Source organism: Rattus norvegicus, chromosome Y, assembly GCF_036323735.1.
Source record: "Rattus norvegicus strain BN/NHsdMcwi chromosome Y, GRCr8, whole genome shotgun sequence".
Classification (NCBI taxonomy): domain Eukaryota; kingdom Metazoa; phylum Chordata; class Mammalia; order Rodentia; family Muridae; genus Rattus; species Rattus norvegicus.
Window position 1 is genome coordinate 30,990,385 of NC_086040.1, and position 22,742 is coordinate 31,013,126.

The 22,742-nt window shown below is 35.6% G+C and overlaps 2 long non-coding RNA genes across 2 annotated transcripts in view; both read right to left on the reverse strand.

Annotated features, from left to right (window-relative positions):
- The window catches only part of LOC134484354 (uncharacterized), an 853,788-nt gene that overhangs the window by 786,673 nt on the left and 44,373 nt on the right, over positions 1–22,742 (reverse strand). The window lies entirely within an intron of this gene.
- On the reverse strand, positions 6,793–13,550 carry LOC134484447 (uncharacterized). The gene is made up of 2 exons (XR_010061903.1): positions 12,713–13,550; positions 6,793–6,892 (listed from the first exon to the last, which is right to left on the reverse strand). It is a non-coding gene; the product is annotated as an uncharacterized LOC134484447 (long non-coding RNA).

Here is a 22,742-nt window from a genome sequence, read left to right on the forward strand (position 1 = left end):
GCAAAATGTTCGGTCCACTTTATTTATCCAATCCCTTAGTTTATATCTTCTTATTGGAGAACTAAGTCCATTGATGATAAGAGATATTAAATAAAATTTATTGTTCTTTCTTGTTATTTTTATTGTTAGGAATGGAATTACGTTTGTGTGGCTATCATCTTTTGGGTTTGTTGAAAGATAAATTCCCAAATTTTTCCTAGGTGTAGTTTCCTTCCTTGTGTTGGAAGTGTCCATCTACTCTCCTATGTAGAGTTAGATTTGTTCAAAGATGTTTTGTAAGTTTGGCTTTGTCATGGAGTATCTTGGTTTCTCCATCCATGGTAATTGAAAGTTTTACCAGATATCCAAGCCTGGAGATCCAGAAATGAATGCAAAAACCTATGGTCACTTTATCTTTGAAAAATGTGCTAAAACCATTTAATGGAAAAAGGACAGAATTTTCAAGAAATGGTGATGGATCAACTGGAGGTCAGCATGTAGAAAAATCAATTATTTAAACAAACTCACAGGGTGGGGGAACAAATGATCATCTTGTTAGATGGTGACAAAGAATGAAAACAATCAATACCTCTTCATGTTAAAAGATTTGGTACATATCATAAATTCAAGGTCCATACATAAACATAGTAAAAACAATATTACAAAAAAAGTACACAACATCAACATAAATGGAGAGAACCTTGAAGCAATTCAACAAATATCTGGGAATAGAAACGGTTGCCCAATCTCCACTTACTTTTTTAATATAGCATTAGAAATCTTATTCACAGAAATTAGACAACCAAAGGAGATCAAAGGGAATTCAAGAATTGAAAATATCATGATTTGTATATGATATGATAGTATATTTTAGTGACCCCAAAAATTCAACCAGAGAACTCTTTCAGCCAAAAACACCTTCAGTAAAGTCCCTGGATATAAAATTAACGCAAACAAATCATTACACTTCCTCTACTTCAAGGATAAACAGGTTGAGAAGAAATTAGGGATATGACAACTTTCACATTAGTCACAAATAATAAAAAATACCTCAGTGTCACTTCAACCAAGCAAGTAAAAGATCTTTATGACAAGTACTTCAAGTCTGTGAAGAAAAAAATTGAAGAAAATCTCACATGGAAAGATTTTCCATGCTTATGGATTGGTAGAGTTAATATTGCAAAAATGGCCAACTTGCCAAAAGCAATCAACATATTCAAGGCAATTGCTATCACAATTCCAACTCACTTCTTCATACAGTTAGAAAGAGCAATTTGAAAACTCATTTGAAAAAACAAAAACCCCATGACAGAGAAAACTATCCTCAACAAGAAAAGAACTTCTTTATTTTTTTCTGCTTGTAAAATTTATTCACCACAAGGACACCCGTAAAAGAAGAAGCAGGAGCTGATATCTGATCTGTGTTCCTCTTGAAAGCCTTGCATTGTAACACAGCATAAGGATAGCAAAAGGATGGGAAGGTTTGCTTTTCATTTGTGGAACATTTCGTACATGTAATACAATGTGCTCTGATCAAGTGAACCCACAATCCCTCCTGCTCCTCCTAGACCTGCCCGCATCTCATCTCCCTTCCAAATTTTTATAGTCTTTCGCTTAATTTTTTGTGCATATTTCTAACACTGGATCCTTTCATTTCTTTTTTTTTAATTAACTTGAGTATTTCTTATTTACATTTTGAGTATTATTCCCTTTCCCGGTTTCCAAGCCAACATACCCCAACCCCTCCACCTCCCCTTCTTTATGGGTATTCCCCTCCCCATCCTCACCCCATTGCCACACTCCTCCCTACAATCACGTTCACTAGGGTTCAGTCTTAGCAGGAACAAGGACTAACTTCCCTTTCCACGAGTGATCTTACTAGGATATTCAATGCTACCTATGAGGTCAGAGTTCAGGGTCAGTCCATGCATAGTCTTTAGGTAGTGGGTTAGTCCCTGGAAGCTCTGGTTGCTTGGCATTGTTGTTCATATGGGGTCTTGAGCTCCTGCAAGTTTTCCAGTTATTTCTCTGATTCCTTCAACGGGTTTCCTGTTCTCAGTTCAGTGCTTTGCTGCTGGCATTCACCTCTGTATTTGCTATATTCTGGCTGTGTCTCTCAGCAGATATCTACATCTGCCTCCTGTCCACCTGCACTTCTTTGCTTCATCCATCTTGTCTAATTGGGTAGCTGTATATGTATGGGCCACATGTGGGGCAGGCTCTGAATGGGTGTTCCTTCTGTCTCTGTTTTTATGTTGCCTCTCTCTTCCCTGCCAAGGGTACGCTTATTCCCATTTTAAAGAATGAGTGAAGCATTCACATTTTGATCATCAGTCTTGAATTTCATGTGTTCTAGGCCTCTTGGGTAATTCAAGCATTTAGGCTAATAGCAACATATTAATGAGTGCATACCATGTGTTTTTTTTTTTTTTTGTGATTGGGTTACATCACTCAGTTTGATATTTTCCAGTTCAATCAATTTGCCTATGAATTTCATAAAGGCAATGTTATTGATAGATGAGTAATATTCCATTGTGTAGATGTACCATATCTTCTGTATCCATTCCTCTGTTGAAGGGCATCTGGGTTCTTTCCAGCTTCTGGCTATTATAAATAAGGCTGCTATAAACATAGTGGAGCACGTGTCTTTTTTATATGTTGGGGGCATCTTTTGGTTATATGCCCAAGAGAGGTAGAGCTGGATCCTAAGGCAGTTCAATGTCCAGTTTTCTGAGGAACCTCCAGACTGATTTCCAGAATGGTTGTACCAGTCTGCAATCCCACCAAAAATGGAGGAGTGTTCCTCTTTCTCCGCATCCTCGCCAGCATCTGCTGTCACCTGAGTTTTTGATCTTAGCTATTCTCACTGGTGTGAGGTGAAACCTCAGGGTTGTTTTTTTTAAAGATGTTGAACATTTCTTTAGGTGTTTCTCAGCCATTCGGCATTCCTCAGCTGTGAATTCTTTGTTTAGCTCTGACCCCATTTTTTAATAGGGCTATTTGTCTCAATGCGGTCTAATTTCTTGAGTTCTTTGTATATTTTGGATATAAGGACTCTATCTTTTGCAGGATTGGTAAAGATCTTTTCCTTCTTTGGGAATCACTATACCTTACCTCAAACTGTGTAACAGAAAAATAATGATAAAAATTTAATGGTTATGGTACAGAGACAAATACCCAGATCAATGGAATAGAATTGAAGACCCAGAAATGAAGGCACACACCAGGAACTTGGTATTTGACAAAGGAGCCAAAATCATCCAATGGAAAAAACATAGCATTTTCAACAAATAGTGCTGGTTTGACTGGAAATTAGCATGTAGAAGAAGTGATATCAATCAATTCTTATCACCGCATACAAAGCTCAAGTAAAAGTGGATCAAGGGTCTCCACATAAAACCATATAACCTAACCCTAGTAGAAGAAAGATGTCAAAGAGTCTTGTACACTTGGGCACTGGAGAAATTTCCTGAATATAAAACAAATGGCTTATGCTCTAAGATAAAGATTTGACAAATGGAACTTCATAAAATTGTAAAGCTTTTGTAAGGCAAAGTGCACTGTCATTAGCAAAAAGAAGCAACCAACGGATTAAGAAAAGATCTTTATCAATCCTCCAATTGATGGAGGGCTAAATTCAATCTATAGAAAGACTCAATGAATTATGTTACAGGGAATCAAATAGTCCTATCAAAATTGTGTATAGAGCTAAACAATGAATTCTTAACTGAGGAATATCAACATCCTTAGCCATCGGGTAAATGGAAATGAAAAAAAAAAAAAACAAATCAAACAAAACAAACAAAACAAACAAAACAAAACAAAACAAAAAAAAAAAACCCTGAGATTCCACAGCACACCAATCAGAATGGCTAAGATAAAAACAAATTCAGTAGACAAATGATACTTAAAAGGGTGTGGAGAAAGAGGAAAACTCCTCCAATGTTGGTGGGATTGCAAGCTGGTATAACCACTCTGGAAATCAATCTGGAATTTTCTAACAAAATTTGTTCTACATGAGGATCCTGCAATACCACTTCTTGGGTATTTACCCAAAAGATGCTCCAACATATAACAAGGACACATGATGCTATATGTGGAAAGCAACTATATATATATATATATATATATATATATATATATATATATATATATATCTGCATAAATACTCACACATATATTGTATGTATAAACACACACACATATATACATATATACATATATACATATATACATATATTTGCCAGAAGCTGAAAAGAACCCAGATGTCCCTCAACAAAGAAATGGATAAAGGAAATGTGGTATATTTACACCCTGTATCCTAAGCTATCAAAAACAATGTTTGCATAAAATTCTTAGGATGGAATTAGAAATTATCATTCTGTGTGAGGTAGTAACACAAATAATATAAACTAATTGGAAGTGTGTATCAACCCAAAAGTGTGGAATTCATAAGAAAGAATCCACAGGTCATATGAAGCCCAAACTAAAAGAAGACCAAAATGTGGATGCTACATTGTTTCTAAGAAGAAGGAACAAAATATTCATGGAAGGAAATACAATGATAAAGAGTCAAGCAGGGACTGAAGAAAGGGTCAACCAGAGACTGCCCCACGTGGGGATCCATCCACTATGCCGCCACCCAATTCAGACTTCATTGCTCATGCCAACAAATCCTTGCTGATAGAAATCAGATATGGATGTCTCCTGAGAGGCTCTGACAGATCCCTACTGATATAAATGAGGATGGTTGCAGCTAACCATTGGATTAAACATGGGGGTTTCAATGGAAGTTTTAGAGAAAATACTTAATGAGCTGAAGGGATTTGCAAAACCCCAGGAAGAACAACAATATCAACCAACAAGACCCCACCAGAAATTAGGGGGATTAAACAACCCACTAGTGAGTACAGTTTGAGGAACCAATGATTCCAGCCACATGTGTGGCAGAGAAATGCACTGTCCAGCATGATTGGAATTAAAATCCTTTAATCCAGTGAAGACTTGTTTCCCCAGTGTAGGGTAATGCCAGGGCACTGAGGTTGAAGTGAGTTGGTGGAAATGGGAACATCTTCAAAGAAGCTGGAAGGGGGGATTATGGGAGAGGGAGAAAAGGAGATACCATTTGAACTGAAAATACATAAAATATTCAGGAAAATTATTAAATAAAAATGACATTATGTCTCCTTAAATTAATAGTAAAATATCATTTCCCATTTCTGATATTGGCTCAAATATTAGAGTTTGGCATTAATTTCATTTGGTCTCTTTTGCTCTCTATAATCAATATGTCCCTTTTTGTTATGACTTATTTAAATAAGACTGTATTTTACAATTTAAAGAAATATAGAATGAAAAAAATACTGACATCATTTGTGATTCAAAGACAGTAACAATTTTACTATATTTCCCTTTACTAAAAGTTAGACATTTCTTTGAAGAAACTCAGATGGATAATATCTAAATTAGTTTATAGGAATGGTACATCAAGTACTTTTTGTTAATAGCGTCAGTCAGGAAATGATTCTAATATTTATGCATTATGGTAGTTGATTATGGAAGACACTGAATGTTCTTAGATTTTGTAATAATGTATATAAATCATTAATTCTTAATGTTTGTTTACAGAAGGAAGTTATCAACGAATATATATATATATATATGTATAATGTGGCACACGTTTCTAATATAAATAGAGCATATTAAATATATAATTTATGAAGTAAAGGTGAGAAAAATAAGATCCATCATTGATTCTACCTACAGTTGGAGTTAATATATGATTCAGGGATCCATATATTTCATTCTAGACATCTAATGAGATAAAATTAGTGTGGAAAAAGCGAAAACTGCAATTAGCATGTTTGATCCAGTATACATATTTAAAAATTGCTTTTGAAAAAATACTCAGAAAATATTTTCAAGGTTATATATATGGCATATACAAAAATTCACTGTGTCCATAAATTATCAATATCACTCAAGCTACTTTCTCTGGTCTTATTATATTTGAATTATAAAATATACATGTATATGTATGTATGTATACTCACACAGGCACACTCACACACACAAAAACACACACAAAAATACTTCTAAAAATTTGAAACAAATTAGTAAAAAATAGTCTTTCAGAGAAAAGTAATGAAAAAGGATGAACTAAATTCCAGTACTCCCAAAAGTGTACATTCTAGCATATAAAACTTTGCCTTATAATTTTTAGAAAAATACGTATGTGGCCAATATATGTAATCAGATCCCATTTGGACTTATTACTCAGAGTTAAAGTAGATATTGAAATTGAGTGGGAAAAATATTAAATAACAAGATTTAGCTATACTTTTTCAATTATACAAAAAAATCTGAGAAATAGTTAAATGACACAACATGTAAAATTGCTTTCTATTAAGCATTGATATCTAAGTGTTAGTCTTCATAGTCTATATAATAGAGAGAACTGAAACTCACAAATTGTGTCCTGGCTTAAATACAATTTTCTTGGCTTCTGAATATACACAGAACCAATCAATACAATAAAAATAGACAGATGTTGTGTTACAAAAAGTAAATGACCTTTTGTTTATTTATTCTGTATGAATTTATATTTGTAGCATTTCTTCCCATGTTTCTGTTGGATATTTTATAAATCCTTACTTTGGTGTGCTTGGTGATTAAATTTATCTGAACATGGCTGAATATGTCAATATAGTAGAATTGGATTCTTGGGGCAGAGAATACCTTTGCGTTAAACCTGGTTAAAATGAAATGGTGGTCACAGTGTGCACAACCAAATAGAAGGTAAGAAACTGTGGCTTCGGGTACCCATTTCTTTATGAGATTTCACTTTGTAGTGTTGGAAGAATTGTTCCGTGATATCAAGAGATCGTGCAGTAAACAGTCCTTTTCTTTATTCCTGTTATGAAAGCAAAATTTGTTGTTTTCAGTTCCTTCAGAGAGCTTGCTAGGTGACTAGATCAATCAGGAATTTGGGAAGAGGGACTTAGATATGCAAAATATATTTTTGGTATTGGAGTTTTTCTAGGTACTTTAGGGAACTAACTTCATAAGATTTGGAATATAATCACACAAGAGCATGTTAAAGATGTAGACAAGAACGGGGTGTGGTGGCACAGGCCTTTATTCTTAGCACTGGGGAGCAGAAGCAGGCAGAACTCTAAGTTCAAGGCCAGATTAGTCTACAGAGAGAGAAAGAGAGAAAAGGTGAGAGGGAGAGTGAGTTCTGGTACTGCCAGGGATATAAAAGAAACACTGTCACAAAAATGTTCAAGAATAAGTTCTGAATTATACAGAGAAAAATTCTCATTTTATTTTAGTAAGATGTCAATAATCTTTTCTTGATTCTAATGAAATCTCTTAGCTATAAAATAATGTGAGGCACCAAAAATGTAAGAAAAGATGTTATACATCACTATTCCCCTTACACTATAAGTTGAATTATTATTAAATAAACCTATGTAAATACACTTTGAAGGCTTTTCTGTGATTAGCTAAAGGGCTTTTACATTGTGAATTAAGAATGTTGGATTTCAGGCCAATATTGAATTGTCATCACTAAGGTGTAGAAGCATATTAAGCATACAAAATAATATATAAAATTTTGCACAATAAAGAATGAGAACCTTTAATTGGTTTTCCTCTAATGTCAACACCTTCTTTTTGTTGGTGTGAAGATTGGATGATTTGAACTAATTTTATGAGAAATACAACCTGCTTTCAGAAGATTAGTAACAGAGAAAGATGAGAAAAAACATATGCTAAGGAACAATGAACTGGGATAGAGTATTCTATGTAATACATAGAACAATAAATTTGACCCATCTGTTACTGGTAAGGTGGGGACTTCATTACGCATATCTATGTACTTAAAATGTTTTCTTTTCCTTCTTAAGTTTGTATGGTTGCTATGAAAACTATGGGTTTTGTGTTAAGATCTTTGCATATTTAATGATAGTTTTGAAATATTAGTGTTATAATCAAAAGCCGTGCTTTGTACATACTTTTTAAGCAACAAAAAAGAGAAGTGTCTGCTTGGGTATTATGAAGAAAGTTACTATGTTAAACATGAATTAGTTTTTCTGACATATACCTTCTCTTCATCTACCATGCTTGTTGATGAAACCTTAGCACATAGGAATGAATAGTAACCATCTTAGTATAGTCTCAGGATTTTATTGTTTCTTGTTTGCCATGTGCCTTTCTATTAAAAGGCTCTCTTTTCTAAGTCTCTGAATTTAATTGGAGAGGTTTTCAATAACTTCTAGTCCGTTTTTAATTCATATAACCGGTCTTTGGTGTTGTTATTGAATTTTATGACAGTAACTTCTTAATGTTATTTTGAAGGTTATATATATATATATATATATATATATATATATATATATATATATATACATATATATATATGTGTATATATATACAATATATATATATTCATACATATATATATATATATCCCCAAAATATTTTATAAAAATATTAAATTTTTAGTGTAAGTAACACTTAGTGATGGACAATTTTATAAGCATTCTCTAAAGTATTGAATATTCTACAATTTTAATTTTTATTAAAACATTATAAATACCACATCCTTTATTAACCTTAATGTACACTGATCTAGTTAACATAACCACAAATTTTTATCTTTGAAATTTTTTTCTTAGTTTGTCAGTAATTAATCTTGACTTCTCTATCTGAGCTTTCTCATCATTATTCACAAAAAATCTATTGTTGTTTTATTGAGAATAGTAAGGAATGTTCATTGATATGTAGATACATAAGAATATGCCAATATACGAAATGGCATTTCATTAAGCCCTAGGAAAACTAAACTATCATGGTTTCAGGAAAATAAATGTAACTATAAAATATACCAAGTAAGGTAGCAAAGACTCAGAAAGGCAAATACCATGTGTTCTTTCTCATATAGATCATAGAATCTCCTTCTAATATACTTGTATTTATGTGAAGCTGTGGATGGCTTGAGTTTATTTAACTGATATAGGTCGCAGACATTAGAAAGTTGGGTTTTAAACAGTGTGCCATGGAAGATATTGAACATGTGGGATATGGATGTAGATGTAAGAATAATGAAGAGAGACTAGTATAAGTGGTGAGGGACATAGGACAGGAAGGAACAAAGAACTGAAAAAGCAAGGATGAGGTTGAATGTCAACAAGAATAAAATAAGACAACCTGTTACTTTTTAGGTTAGGTTAAAATAAATATTAAAATTTAAAACTAATACCATTATGTTTAATGCTATATACATCATGTTTGAGGAAAAATGCCAGCAAGTGATATCGAAATGGAAATAATATATTTATCTTATTTGATCTTAGTCAAATTATCCATAATTATTTGGTAAAAACATCATTTGTCTGCCAAATTTATTGTACCACTTAAAAAATTGCCTGTGGTATAATCAAACTTTATGATAGTAGACAATTTTATTATTAGGTCAACTTTTAAAATCTGTGATTTGATCTATGTTTTAAGTTTCTTTTTACTTAAATTTGTTCCTCCGGATATTCACACATATTAAATTATCATTTTCAAAGTTGAATACTACTATGAAAATATGATCCAGCAGGGTTTTTGAAATTGCTCAATTATAAGTAATATTATCCGTAAACTACAGGACATTCTCCACTAAGCTTATAGATACAAAGAAGATACACAAGAAGAATGCCCCAAGTGCATAGGATTGAGTCTCATGTAGAATGGGCATAAAATTGTCTAGGAGGCCGATTGAGGGAAGGAACTAGATGGGAGATGGAAGGAAGTGGAGAATGGATCCTGTGTGGGAAGGGACAGGAGATATGATCCAATAGTCAGGAGAAGGAAAGGAAATCTTGAACTTTTAGAGATGAGGAGGTAGGGGAAATCTCCAGGAAGAGAAAGAGTCCAGGATAATGGAGGTACCCACGAATCAATGGGGGTTACCTAAGCTGTGACTTACATTGGTGATATGGAACATTTAGAGGCCAACTCCTGTAGCCCGGAAGGACACCAGTGGAGGGATAAAGACACAAATACAACTACAAAATTTCTAGGCAAAATTTTTCAAGCCTAAAAGAAATTCAGGACCGCATTCTAGGGTCTATGTTCTCCTTTGCTTTATTGATGTCTGTTAATTTTTGTATAAAATAAGGATTTGGGAGATTATCATTAGAAGTAGGTATACAATATTTATATTGTTATATTCACACTTTAGCTGGGCCCACTTTGTTGCAATATCATTGCAAAAAATAAAATTGGAAAACAATATTTTTGAGTACACATTCAGGAATATATATATAAAGTCCTCTTTCAAAGAATGTACACTAAGAAAATGTAATACAAAATTCCTTCAATTAAACGTCTGGAGGAAAATATTGGACTTTGGGAAACCGAGACAAACTAGGAGCTTGGCCTGTATGTCTCAGGAATGGACGTGGAAGTGGAATTATTTTCCTGAATAATCTCCTCCACACCATGTTCCTAGATCTTTTTTACCCATGCCAAGCCCCTGACCAACATTCTCTATTCTGAACATGTAAGAACTAATGAAGCAAAGAGAAGTCTCTAGCTTTACAGATATATAGTATGTAAAGTTTTCCAGTATGTCACAGGAGACACTATTGGAAAGCACCCTCAAATCTGGTCCATGGGAAAGTTCAGTGAGTCTTGGGTAGGGAATGAGTGGGTTCTCTGAATAAATAGCCTTGATCTGAGCCTTCCACACATTGGAATCATGAGCTGCGAACTTCTCAGAATCATCTGGACTTCCCTGCTTGATATGGTTCCTGTAAGTAAGAGAGTTTATATAATCAATTTATTCATTACAAAAGCCAGTTGTTGGGAAGGGCACAGTTGTTCTTCTCAGAGCTTGTGGCTTTTACTCTTTTTGCCCTGAAGAAAAGGTCCAAAGAAACAAAGGAAAGACAAGTATTATCTCCTCAGCTCAGTGTAAACGCCTCCATGCTTTGGATTCCTATTGTGCAATTTGTTTATGACACTGATATCTGGAGAAGAAGAGCTTCTAGTTGAGACTTCATCATCTCAGTCTTTCTATTAGTATTACGCTGAATACCATTCCCTGACAGTGACTATTTAGATTTCTGTGTCAATAGGTTTGATTAGCTGGCAGATTTTTTTCTTTCTTTCATTTTTTTATTTTTTATAAAATTTTATTGCTTTTTTAACTGGATATTTCTACATTTGCATTTCAAATGTTATTTCCTTTCCCAGTTTCTTTTCCATAATTGCCCTATCCAATTCTGCTCCCCTTCTTCTATAACCCACCTTACTGCTCCCTGACATTGCCTTGAACTTGGAGTCAAACCCAATGGCTTCTCCTTCCATTGGTGACCCCAAGACCATCCTTTGTCACATATGCAGTTGGAGCCATAGTTCTGTCCATGTACAGTCTTTGAATATTGGTTTAGTACCAGAAATCTCTGTTTTTTTTTTTTTTTTTGCATTGTTGTTCTTATGGTGTTGAAAATACCTTTAGCTCTTCTAATCCTTTCTCAAATCCTACCAACAAGATGTCCATTTTCAGTTCACTGGCAGCATAGACTCCTTAGCTTCATCACTCTTATCTACATTTGATTGCGGAGAGAGAGAGAGAGAGAGAGAGAGAGAGAGAGAGAGAGAGAGAGAGAGAGGGAGAGGGAGAGGGAGAGAGAGAGAGAGAGAGGGAGAGAGAGAGACAGAGAGAGAGACAGAGACAGAGACAGAGAGTGTGTGTATGTGTTTGTGTTTGTGTTTGTGTTTGTGTGTGTAGAGCTAAACAATGAATTCTCAACTGAGGAATATCAACATCCTTAGCCATCAGGTAAATGGAAATCAAAAACAAAATCCTGAGTTTCCATAGCACAGCAATCAGAATGATTAGGATATAATTGGTCCCTTGTACAGCTATGGTGTTTGGTGGATGTTTAACAAGTATTCTGCGCAACTAAGTTAAGAATTTAGAATCCACAAATGACGAAGCCATATAGACGCCATTCTATTCTTATGAACCTACTGAAGTAGAAGATTCACTTGACTTCAAGCCACTCCTCTCCCAGTCCATGTAATGAACTTTATGTTTGGACTGAATAAAGAATCATGGTAAAACATCCAAAACCCTCAAGTCTGGCCATGGAAACACTGGAAGGTAGATATTAGAGAACTTCTATCTAATGCTACCGCAGAACCACATTATAGTCTATGTTGTCCTTTGCTTTACTAATGTGTGGTAATTTTTGGATAAAATAAGGATTTGGGAGTTTGTCATTTAAGTAGATACAGAATATATACACTGTTATATTCACTTTAGTACTGGGCCCCCTTTTTTTCAAAATCAGAGCAAAAAAATGGAATAGGATAATAGAACATTTGAGTACACATTCAGCAATATATATAAAGTCCACTATCAAGGAATGTACACTAAGAAAATGTAATAAAATATTCACTCAATTAAAGATCTGTAGGGAAAATACTGGCTTTTAGAAAAGAAAGATATCTGAGGAAATTGAATTATAGGCCAGAGGAATGGAACTGGGAATAAAATTATTATCCAGTAGAATCTCCTGCACTCCATATTCCTAGATCTTAGGGACCCATGCCAAGCCCCTGACTAACCTTCTCCATTCAGAGCATGTAACCACTAGTGAAGCAGAGATAAGTCTCTAGCTTAAGAGAGATGGAGTACGTAAAGCTTTCCACTGTGTCACAGGAGACATACCTGGAAAGGACACCCTCGAATCTGGTAAATGTAAGGAAAGCTGTTTAGCAGGTAGGAGATGGCAGTTCTCAGTGACATCATAAATAGGACCTCCATGAAAAATCTGTTGTAACTAGGAGAGCCCTAGCTTCTTCTGTGATGTAACAATTATTGTCCTGACAGGAACTGACTCTCACATATTACCTCATTACCTCTCTGGTTTACTAATTTGCCACTAATTCAGAGTAAATAGCCATTTGGGAGTGAGAACAAACAGGATGAGGAGATCAGAGATGTGAAGAAGGAACCTGGCCTTCTGTCTTTGTATGAAAAAAATGAAGAAATAAGTGGTATTTTGAAAAGTTCAGAGAGCCCTTGGAAGGGTTGGAGTGGTATCGCTGAAGAGATAGACTTGATCTGAGACTTACACATATGGGAATCAAGAGCTGGAAGCGTCACAGAAGCATCTGGAATTCCCTGTTCTTATGGTTCCTGAATGTCAAAGGGTTTATATCATTCATTTCTTAATTGCAAAGAATAGATTTTGAGAGGGCACAGTTGTTTTTCTGAGAGCTATGGCCTTTATTCTTTTTGCCCAGAAGAAAAAGGTCTTAAGGAAGGAGGTAAAGACAAGTATTGGGTACTTAGCTCAGAGTAAACTCCTCCAAGCTTTGTATACCTATAGTGCATTTTGTGTCTGACACGGATATTTCGGAGAAAGAAGTGCTTCTAGTTGAGACTTCATCATCTTTGTCTTTCCACTAGTATTACTCTGAATACCAATTTAGAGATCTGAGTAAATAAGTGTGATTAGTTGGCAGTTTTCTTTACTTTTAAATCTTTCTTTTTAAAATTTTTATCAAATTATAGTGTTTTTAAACTGGATGAGTCTATATTTACATTTAAAATATTATGTCCTTTCTCAATTTCCTGCCCATAAGATCACTACCTGTTCACAATCCCTTCTTCTCTAACCATAATTCTGCCCCTTGAAATTCCCTTGAACTGGGAGACAAACCTAGGTAGGACCAAGGCTTCTCCTTCCATTGGTGCCCATACTCTGCCACATATGCATTTGGAGCCATAGTTCTGTCTATGTTCATTGTTTGAATATTGGTCTAGTACCAGAAAGCTCTGGGTCATTGACAATGTTGTTCTTTTGGAGTTAACAACACCTTCAACTATTGTAATCCTGTCTCAAAATCTACCAACAAGATGTCTGTTTTCAGTTCACTGGTTTGCCACTAACATTCACTTCTGTATTTGACATGCTCTAAATGTGTCTCTCAGGAATTATCTATATCCAGTTCCTGGTAGAATGCACTTCTTAGCTTCATAAATCTTATCTAGTTTTGGTGGCTGATTTCATATATATATATATATATATATATATATATATATATATCATATACATATGAAATATATATGATATATATGTATATACTTTTGGTGGCTCCAAAAGTTATGAAGTTAGGGGGAATTTTAAAATGGATTCAGTGCAACTAGGTCAAGAATGTAGAGTCCACAAATTGCATTGGCAAATAGATTCCCTCCTGTTCTTATGAAACTATTGAAGTGGGGGTTTCCCTGGTCCTGAAGCCATTCTTATCAATTCCCATCCTTCTCTATCTTATGTTTGGCCTCAAGAAATATTCATGGTAAAACATTCAAAAATCTCAAATCTAACCCAGAGACACTGGAAGAGACATATTGAAGAACCGAGATCAAAAGGGACCTGAGAACCAAATTCTGTACTCCATGTGGTCCTATGCTTTACTGATATGTGGAAATTTTTGGATGAAATAGGAATTTGGAGTTTACCACTTGAAGTAGATACACACAATTTACACTGTTATTATCACTCTAGAGCTGGGCGCCTTTGTTGTGAAAATCATTGCAGAAAATAGAAGTGGAAAAGAGAATTTTTGAGTACACATTCAGGAATATGAATAAAGTCACCTATCAAGGAATATACAATAAAAATTGAAATGCACATGCATTCAAATAAATGTCTGTAGGGAAAATACTGGCCTTTGGGGAACAGAGAAAACGAAGAAAATTGAACTGTGTGCCACAGGAATGAACCTGAGAATGAAAATATTATCTAGAAGAATCTTCTACACACCTGTTCCTAAATCTCATCGACCCATGCCAAGACCCTGACTAACTTTGTCCTTTCAGAGCATGTTACCATTAAAGAAGCAAAGAGAAGTCACTAGCTTTAGAGAGATGGAGTATGTAAACATGTCCACTATGTTACAGAAGACATACATGGAAAGGGCACCCTCAAATCTAGTCAATGTAAGAAAAATTCTTTAGCAGATAGGCCATGGCAGGTCTTATAGACATCATCATTAGTTCATTCATGAAAAATCTCTGGTATCCTGGAGAGCCAAAACTTCTTCTGTGATGTCACAAGTTTGCTGTGACTGCAACTGATCTTCAGATGTTCCTTCATTACCTCTAGGGTTTACTAATTGTCCTCTATTTCAGAGTAAACAGTCATTTGGGAGTGAGAAAAAAGAAGATGAAGAGATATGAGAAGGGGATTAAGTTGGCTTTTTGTCTTTGTACGAAAAAAAAAAGAAAGATCTATGTGGTCCTTGGAAAGCTCAGTGAGTCCAAGATAGGAGTTGTGTGGGATCGCTAAAGAGATAGTCTTTATCTGAACCTTCCACATATGAGAATCATGAGCTGCGAGTCTCTCAGAAGCATCTCAACTTCCCTCTTCTTATGGTTCCTAAAATTCAGAGAGTTTATATCATTCATTTCTTTATTACAAAATCCAAGTGTTGTGAAGAGCACAATTGATTCCCTGAGCTCCTGACCTTTACTGTTTTTCTCAGAAGACAGGAACTAACGAAGAAGGGAAGTACAAATATTGTGTTGCTATCTCGGTGTAAACACCATGCTTTGGACACCTATAGTGATTTTTTTGTCTGACACTAATATTACGGACACAGAATTGCTTCTAATTGAGATTTCATCATCTCAGTCTTTCCACTAGTATTACTCGACCACATCATATTTACGAGTCAATATGTGTGATTACTTGGCAACTTTTACTGTCTTTTACATCTTACTTTTTTTATTTTTTAGCAAATTATATTGTTTTTTTTAACTGGATGTTTCTATATTTAAATTTCCAATATTATTTCCTTTCCCAGTTTCCCGCACATAAGATCCCTACATATTCTCATTTCCTTCTTCTCTAACCAGCCTTTCTCCTGAATGACATTCCCTTGAAGTGAAAGATGTACAAGGGAGGACAAAGGCTTCTCTTTCCTATGTTGCCCAAAAATTCCATCCATTGCGACACATGCATTTGGAGCCATTCCTCAGTCCATGTACTTTCTTTCTATATTGGTATAGTATGAGAAAGCCCTGGTTCATTGGCATTGTTGTTCTTAAAATGTTATACAATGGTTTTAATTCATAATTAGGCAATTTTAAATGACATCTGACCCAATTAATATCTCCTAGTAATTTTTCAAATTTTCAAAATCATTAAGAGTCTTAAGATTATCTTTCCTCAATTCAACCTTCTGGGGGATAATGTTATAAGGACTTAGTTTTGCTCTTAAATAATTTACAAAATTGCCCTTTCGTACCTTTTCTGGGGCAGTAATCAAATCCCCTACCTTCTAGCAATTTAAATAAATTTCCATATACTAAATCTAAAATCTCTTCATTCTTTGCAGTTAAAAGGATATCATCTGTAAAATGGGGCGCAGGAAACTTCTGTCTTATTGGGGCAATGGCATTGCCCACAAATGTTGACACATAGAAGGCTATTGGCCATACCTTTTGGTAAAACTACCCATTTACAGTAAGAAATTGAAATACAATATTCATTCAATTAAAGGTTGTAGAGAAAATACTTGCCTTCGGGAAAGAAAGAAAACACAGAAAATTGAACTTTATGTCACAGGAATGAACTTGGGAATAAAAATATTATCTAGAAGTATGTCATACACTCCATGTTCCTAAATTTTTTCTACCCATGCTAAGCTCCTGGCTAACTTTCTACATTCAGAGCATGTAACGACTAGTTAAGCAGAGAGAAGTCTCTACTTTAGAGTGACGTAGTACATACAGGTTTCAACAGTGTTTCCGGAGATATACCTGGTAAGGACACTCTAGAATCTGGTCAATGTAAGGAAAAGTGTTCAGCATGTAGACAACAGTAGTTCTCAGTGACATTATCATTAGGACCTCCCTGAAAACTCTCTTACAACCTGGTGAGCCCTAGCTCCTTCTGTTGTAGTTACTGCAACTGCCTCTCAGATTTTCCTTCAATAACTCTAAGGTTTACTAATGGGCCTAATTCAGAGACAACTTTGGAGTGAGAAAAAAGAGAATGAAGGATATGAGATGGGGAGAAGGAAGCTGGCCTTCTGTCTTGGTATAAAAACAAGGAAGAAATATTTGGTGCTTGGGAAAGCTTAGTGTGTCCTTGTTAGGTGTTGAGGCATATCTCTGAAGAGATAGCCTTTAACTTCGCCTTCCACATAAGGGAATCAGGAGCCAGGACCCTCTCAGGAGCATCTGAACTTCCCTGTTATTTTGCTTTCTGGAAGTCAGAGAGTTTATATCATTCATTTCTTTATTCCAAAAGTCAAGTGTATTGAATGGCACAGTTGTATCCCTGAAAGGTCATGGACTTTATACTTTTTGTCAGAAAGAGAAAGTTACTAAGGAAGATGGGATGGAGAAATATTATGTCCTCAGCTCAGAGTAAACTCTTCAATGTTTTGGGTACCTATAGTGCAGTTTCTGTCTGATACTTCTATCTGGGAGAGAGAAGTGCTCTAGTTCAGATTTCATCATCTTAGTCTTTCCACTAGTATTACTCTGACTATCATTGTAGATTTCCAAGTCAATAGGTATGATTAGTTGGCAATTATCTTTTCTTTAATATCTTTCATTTTTAGCAAATATTATTGCTTTTTTTAACTGGATGATTCTATATTTACATTTAAAATGTTATTTCCTTTCCCAGTTTCCTGCCCATAAGATCCCTAACTGGTCCCCCCTCCTCTTCTATAACCCTCCATACTACCCCTTGACATTCCTTTGAACTTGGAGTCAAACCTAGGGAGGACCAAGGACTTCTCCTTCCATTGGTGCTCACCAAGTCCATCCTCTTCCACATATGCAGTTGGAGCCATAGCTCTGTCCATGTACATTCTTTGAATATTGTTCTAGTATCAGAAAGCTCCGGTTCATTGGCATTGTTGTTCTTATAGTGTTAAAGCCCCTTCAGCTCTTGTAATCTTTCATCAAAATCTACAAACAAGAAGTCCATTTCCAGTTTACTGGTTTGCCACTAGCATTCACTTCTGTATTTGTATAATCTAGCTGTGTCTCTCAGGAAATATTTATATCTGACAGAATGCACTTCTTACCTTCATAAATCTTGTGCAGTTTCAGAAGCTGATGTATATATATATGTACTTTTGGTGGCTCCTGAAGCTATAATTTTAGCTGGAATTTTAACATGAATTCTGTGCATCTAGGTCAAGACTGTAGAATCCACAAATGGCAACACCAAGTAGACCCCATCCTGTTCTTTTGAAACTACTGATATTGAGGTTTCACTGGTCCTCAAGTCATTCCACTCGCTGCCCAGCCTCCTATATCTTATGTTTGGCCTTAATAAAAATCATGGTAAAATATCCAAAACCCTCATGTATGGCAATGAAACACAGGAAGGCAGATATTGCAGAAATAATATCAAGTGGGAATAGAGAAACAAAGTATATAGTCAATGTGGTACTTTCCTTTATTAATGCCTGGTAATTTTTGGATAAAATAAGGATTTGGTAGTGTGTCATTTGAAGTATGTACACAGTATTTACACTGTTATGCTTACACTGTAGATGGGCCCCCTTTGTTGCCAAAATCATTGCAGAAAATGGAATTGGAAAAAAGAATTTTTGAGTACACATTCAGGAATATTATAAAGTCCCCTATCATAGAATGTACAATAAGAAAATATAATGTAATATTCATTCCATTAAAGGAGTATAGGGAAAATCGTAGTGTTTGGGAAACATATTTCTGAAAAAATTGAACTATAGGCCATAGGAACGGATCTGGGAATAAAAGTATTATCCAGATTAATCTCCTCCACTCTAGGTTCCTAAATTTTTTCTACCCATGTCAAGCCCCTAACTATCTTTCTCCATTCAGAGCATGTAATCAATAATGAAGCCAAGAGAATTCCTTAGCTTTAGAGAGATATAGTAGGTAAAGTTTTCCACTCTGTAAAGTGCACCGTTTTATCTAGTCAATGTTAGTAAAGCAGTTCAGCAGGTAGTCCATGGCAATTCTCAGTGATATCATCATTAGTCCCTCCTTGAAAAAATTCTTGCGTCCTGGAGAGCCCTAGCATCATCTGTGATGTCATAAGTATTGTCATGTCTTGAACTGCACCTCGGATATTCCTTCAGTACCTCTAGGATTTACTAATTAGCCTTCTATTCAGAGTAAACAGCCATTTGTGAGGAAGAACAAAGAGGATGAAGATATCAGAGATGGGGAGAAGGAAGCTGGTCTTCTGTCTTGGCATAAAAAAAAAAAAGAAAAAAAATATGTGGATCTTGGGAAAACATCCTGGGAAGATAGCTTTAGTTATTTTGTTCTATGGGTTCACCAAGCTCATGGAGAAGTTGCTGAACATCCTAAAGACATTTTGGCAGATGGTAAAGTTTCTAGATACACCTTATTAAATTTGATGGTCCTGGGGACTGTATGACTGATTGTAAATGTTTCCTAGAATGAGTGCTAGATCCAGATTGATGTTTAGATGCTTTAGAAGACATGAAATTTTTCTGATATACTTGGCTAATGGAACAAGTTCTAAATGATTTTTTTTTTCGATGTGGAGTTTCCCTCAGACCTTTGTAAATATAAAAAAAGTTTTGTATATTTGAAATCTAATTTGCACAATGACAAATCACTTTGAGCATGGAGAACACTTTCTGGAGCACTAGAGAGTGGTGAAGAAACTCCCTGAAACCCTAGGGCAGATGGTGAACATGCCTTTTCGGTTGAAGGAGGTGTTACTTGAGCATCTTGGGACAATATGGAATGTCCAGCATGCCCTTGTAAGGATTGGCACATTTCCACAATACCTTCGTCATTTTTGGAAAATTCCACGTCCCTTTGTACAGAAGGAGAAGGTGTGGGACTCACCTGAGGAGTAATTGTAGCTTTTGGTGTCTCTTGGGCAGCAGAAGATGGCACAAGATCCCTTTTGGCCGAAGGGGGAAGGTTGAAACTGGCTTCCTTAGAGGAGAAATTTCTAAAGACTCCATGAGAATGATCAAATCTTAACACTTTGTTTCTAGAACCTGGGTGCCTGTGGTCCACTCTGGTAGAGGGAGAATGTCAACTATTTCTCCCCAGAGTGGACCTGAGTTTTTGATCTTAGCCATTCTCACTGGTGTGAGGTGAAATCTCAGGGTTGTTTTGATTTGCATTTCCCTTATGACTAAAGATGTTGAACATTTCTTTAGGTGTTTCTCAGCCATTCGGCATTCCTCAGCTGTGAATTCTTTGTTTAGCTCTGAACCCCATTTTTAATAGGGTTATTTGTTTTCCTGTGGTCTAACTTCTTGAGTTCTTTGTATATTTTGGATATAAGGCCTCTATCTGTTGTAGGATTGGTAAAGATCTTTTCGCAATCTGTTGGTTGCCGTTTTGTCCTAACCACCGTGTCCTTTGCCTTACAGAAGCTTTGCAGTTTTATGAGATCCCATTTGTCGATTCTTGATCTTAGAGCATAAGCCATTGGTGTTTTGTTCAGGAAATTTTTTCCAGTGCCCATGTGTTCCAGATGCTTCCCTAGTTTTTCTTCTATTAGTTTGAGTGTGTCTGGTTTGATGTGGAGGTCCTTGATCCACTTGGACTTATGCTTTGTACAGGGTGATAAGCATGGATCGATCTGCATTCTTCTACATGTTGCCCTCCAGTTGAACCAGCACCATTTGCTGAAAATGCTATCTTTTTTCCATTGGATGGTTTTGGCTCCTTTGTAAAAAATCACGTGACCATAGGTGTGTGGGTTCATTTCTGGGTCCTCAATTGTATTCCATTCGTCTGGCTGTCTGTATCTGTACCAATACCATGCAGTTTTTATCACTATTGCTCTGTAATACTGCTTGAGTTCAGGGATAGTGATTCCCACTGAAGTCCTTTTATTGTTGAGGATAGTTTTAGCAATCCTGGGTTTTTTGTTTTTCCAGATGAATTTGCAAATTGTTCTGTCTAACTCTTTGAAGAATTGGATTGGTATTTTGATGGGGATTGCATTGAATCTGTAGGGTGCTTTTGGTAAAATGGCCATTTTTACTATATTAATCCTGCCAATCCATGAGCATGGGAGATCTTTCCATCTTCTGAGATCTTCTTCAATTTCTTTCCTCAGTGTCTTGAAGTTCTTATTGTACAGATCTTTTACTTGCTTTGTTAAAGTCACACCGAGGTACTTTATATTATTTAGGTCTATTATGAAGGCTGTCGTTTCCCTAATATCTTTCTCGGCTTGTTTCTCTTTTGTATAGAGGAAGGCAACTGATTTATTTGAGTTAATTTTATACCCAGCCACTTTGCTGAAGTTGTTTATCAGATTTAGTAGTTCTCTGGTGGAACTTATGGTATCACTTAAATATACTATCATATCATCTGCTAATAGTGATATTTTGACCTCTTCTTTTCCGATCCGTATTCCCTTGATCTCCTTTTGTTGTCTGATTGCTCTGGCTAGAACTTCAAGAACTATATTGAATAAGTAGGGAGAGAGTGGGCAGCCTTGTCTAGTCCCGGATTTTAGTGGGATTGTTTCAAGTTTCTCTCCATTTAGTTTAATGTTAGCAACTGGTTTGCTGTATATGGCTTTTACTATGTTTAGGTATGGGCCTTGAATTCCTATTCTTTCCAGGACTTTTATCATGAAGGGGTGTTGAATTTTGTCAAATGCTTTCTCAGCATCTAATGAAATGATCATGTGGTTTTGTTCTTTCAGTTTGTTTATATAATTGATCACATTGATGGTTTTCCATATATTAAACCACCCCTGCATGCCTGGGATGAAGCCTACTTGATCATGGTGGAATATTGTTTTGATGTGCTCTTGAATTCGGTTTGCCAGAATTTTATTGAGTATTTTAGCGTCGCTATTCATAAGGGAAATTGGTCTGAAGTTCTCTTTCTTTGTTGTGTCTTTGTGTGCTTTAGGTATAAGAGTAATTGTGGCTTTGTAGAAGGTATTCGGTAGTGATACATCTGTTTCAGTTTTGGGGAATTGTTTGATAATATTGGTATGAGGTCTTCTATGAAGGTTTGATAGAATTCTGCCCTAAACCCGTCTGGACCTGGGCTCTTTTTGGTTGGGAGACCTTTAATGACTGCTTCTATTTCCTTAGGAGTTATTGGGTTGTTTAACTGGTTTATCTGTTCCTGCTTTAACTTCGGTTCCTGTTATCTTTCTAGGAAAATGTCCATTTCCTGATGATTTTCAGTTTTGTTGAATATAGGTTTTTATAGTAAGATCTGATGATTTTTTTAATTTCCTCTGAATTTGTTGTTATGTCTCCCCTTTCATTTCTGATTTTGTTAACTTGGACGCACTCTCTGTGTCCTCTCTTTAGTCTGGCTAAGGGTTTATCTATCTTGTTGATTTAATCAAAGAACCAAGTTTTGGTACTGTTGATTCTTTCTATGGTCCTTTTTGTTTCTACTTGTTTCTACTTCAGATTTCAGCTCTGAGTTTGATTACTTCCTGCCTTCTACTCCTCCTGGGTGTATTTGCATCTTTTTGTTCTAGGGCTTTTAGGTGTGCTGTCAAGCTGCTGACATATTCTCTTTCCTGTATCTTTCTGCAGGCACTCAGCGCTATGAGTTTTCCTCTTAGCACAGCTTTCATTGTGTCCCATAAGTTTGGGTATGTTGTACCTTCATTTTCATTAAATTCTAAAAAGCTTTTAATTTCTCTCTTTATTTCTTCCTTGACCAGGTTATCATTGAGTAGAGCATTGTTCAATTT